Source organism: Numenius arquata, unplaced genomic scaffold (assembly GCF_964106895.1).
Source record: "Numenius arquata unplaced genomic scaffold, bNumArq3.hap1.1 HAP1_SCAFFOLD_348, whole genome shotgun sequence".
Lineage (NCBI taxonomy): Eukaryota > Metazoa > Chordata > Aves > Charadriiformes > Scolopacidae > Numenius > Numenius arquata.
Genome location: NW_027414205.1, coordinates 92,501 through 95,000, shown reverse-complemented (window position 1 = coordinate 95,000; position 2,500 = coordinate 92,501). Strand labels below are relative to the sequence as shown.

The following is a 2,500-nucleotide window of genomic DNA, read 5'->3' as shown; positions in this document are numbered from 1 at the left end:
TCGCCTCCGCTGGCGCCCGCCGCCGGACGGCGTCCCCGCCCCCGTCCTCCGGGGACCGATCCCCCGCGCGCCCGCTCCCCGCCCTCGCCTGGGCGAGAAGGGGGGGAGGGGGCCGCGGCGGCCCCCGGGGGCGAGGCGAGGGGCGCCGGCCCGGTCAGAGCGCGGGCGGCAGCGCGCGGGAAGGGTCGCGCCGCCGGCGCGGGGCGCGGCGACGCCCGCCGCCGGCCGAGCCCCGCTCGGTCCGAAAGGAAGCGGCGAGCGGCGGCAGCGGCGAGCGGCGCCGGCGGCCGGCCGCGAGGGCAGCGGGGAGACGAGAGCGAGGGCCTTCGGGGCCGGGGGAGGCGGCTCCCCCGGCTCTCCCCGCGCCCAGGCCGGGGGCGGCTGCGCAGCCGGCCCCGCGCCTGCCCTGCCGGCCCGGCCGCGCGAGGCGGCGAGGGGTCTCCGGGCGTTCCGGGATGGCGCGCGGGCGCCTGGCGGCGCGGCGGCGGCGGCGCGCGTCCCCCGTCTCTTCTCCGCGCCCCGATCCTCCCCGCCGAGGGGAGCCGGGGCGGGGGGCGGGGGCGGAAGGGCTGCGCCGCCGCCGTTGGCCGCCCTCCGGCGGGCGAGGCGACCGCCGGGCGGCCTTCCCGCGCGAGCGGGCGGCCCGAGCCGCGGCTCTCCTCCCGGGCGCAGCGCCGGGCTGCTGAGGGAAACCCCGGGCCCCGGGAAGGAGGACGAGGCTGTGGCGGCGGACGTCGGGCGCGCCCCCGCGGGCGGACGCTCCCCCGAAGGCGGCAGCGGGGGAGGCACCCCCGCGGGGCCCAGAGGTCGTTTCCCTCACCCCAGGGCCAGGTACCTAGCGTCCGCGCTCTCCCGCGGCCCTCCCTCGCCGTAGCGATACACAGGGGGTCGAAGGCCGCGGGGGGCCGGGCGGAGGTTTAAAGACTCGGGCGGCTCGGCGCGGCCCGGGGGTCGGGCCGGGCGGCGCCGCCGTCGTCGTCGTCCTGCGCAAGGGGGCTGGAGTCTCTCCGCGGAAGCTCCCGGGCGCAGGGACGGACGGCCGGCCGTCGCCCGCGCTCGCCCCGCGGGCGGCCGTGCCGGGGAGGGGTTCCGCTGCCCCCCCCTCTCCGCGGACCGGTCTCGGCGGAGAGACCGCGGCGCGGCCGGCCGTGTCCGGCCTCGCCCGCCTCGAAACGGGGCGACCCCGGCGGGAGCGCGGGCTCCCCGCCGGGGGCGGGCGGGTCCCCGCGGCGGGGGCTCGCCCGGGAGGCGCGCCGCCGCGCCTCCGCGGCGCGGCTGCGGCGCGCCGCGGCTCCGCTCCCTCCCTCCCTCCCTCCGTCCCCCGCCCCGGCGAGCGCTCCGGCGGCGGTCTGCCGCCGCCGAGCGCCGGCGAAGGCGGCACCCCGTGCCGAGCGGCGGCGTCGCCGCTCGGCCTGCCGGCCGGCCGGAGGGCGCCCGCCGCCAGGCGCGGCCGTCCCGGCCCGGGCCCCGTCCGCCGCCCTTCCCCCGCCGCCCTTCCCGGCGGCGCCGGGCGAGCGGGCGGGCGGGCGGAGGCGTCCCGCTCCCGGTCTCCGCGTGGAAACGGGGAGAGCGGGCGTCGCCCCCGCCTCAGCGCCGTCCGCTTTCCGCGCGGCGCGCGTCCGCGGAAGGCGGCGAGGAGCGGCGGCGGCGGCGGTTCCGGGCGGGCGGCCGCCGCGAGGCGGCGGCGGGCCGCCGTCCGGCGCGGCCGCGGGCGGCGCGTCGCCGGCTCGGGCTCCGGCGGTGGCCGCCTCCGGCGCGGCGGCGGAGGCCGCGGCCGGGCGCCGGCGGGGCGGGCCGGAGCCGCGGGAGAGGGGAGAAGGACGTCGCGGCGCGGCGGAGCCGTCGCGCGCGGGGGGGCCGGCGGGGCGTCCCGCGTCCCCGAGGAGAGGCGGGCAGGCGGCGCGGCCGGGGGCGTCGTGGGCCTCCGCGCGGAGGCCGGGCCGAGCCCGGGCGCCTGGGCCGCCCCCCGAAGCGAGCGAGGCGCTCGTCTCCGCCGGTTTGGGCCGGGAGCGCGGGCTCCCGGCGCCCTCGCCGCTCGGGGCTTTTTTTTTTTCTCCTCGTCGTGTGTCGGTACGGTCAGTCGAGGCGAGGCGGCCCCGTCGTTCTCGCCCCGCCGCGCCGCGTCCCCTGCGGAGGGGGCGGGCCGGCGGGCGGGCGGGCCGGCGGGCCGCCGCTGTCCGGAGGGGCCGCTCCCGCGGAGCGGTCCCGGCCCTCCCGCGCGCGCGGGGCGGTGCCGAAAAGCAGACAACTCTTAGCGGTGGATCACTCGGCTCGTGCGTCGATGAAGAACGCAGCTAGCTGCGAGAATTAATGTGAATTGCAGGACACATTGATCATCGACACTTCGAACGCACTTGCGGCCCCGGGTTCCTCCCGGGGCTACGCCTGTCTGAGCGTCGCGTGACGATCAATCGCCGGCTCGGCCGCCGCCGCCGTCGCCGCCGCCCCCCCTTCTTCGCCCTTGCGGCGTCGGGGGGGGGCGGGTCGGGTCGGCGGGGCG

General features: G+C 82.8%; 1 non-coding gene across 1 annotated transcript; it reads left to right on the top strand.

Annotated features, from left to right (window-relative positions):
* The first annotated feature begins 2,246 nt into the window (after positions 1-2,246).
* On the top strand, positions 2,247-2,399 carry LOC141477862 (5.8S ribosomal RNA). Its single transcript, XR_012463792.1, has one exon. It is a non-coding gene; the product is annotated as a 5.8S ribosomal RNA (ribosomal RNA).
* The last annotated feature ends 101 nt before the right edge of the window (positions 2,400-2,500 follow it).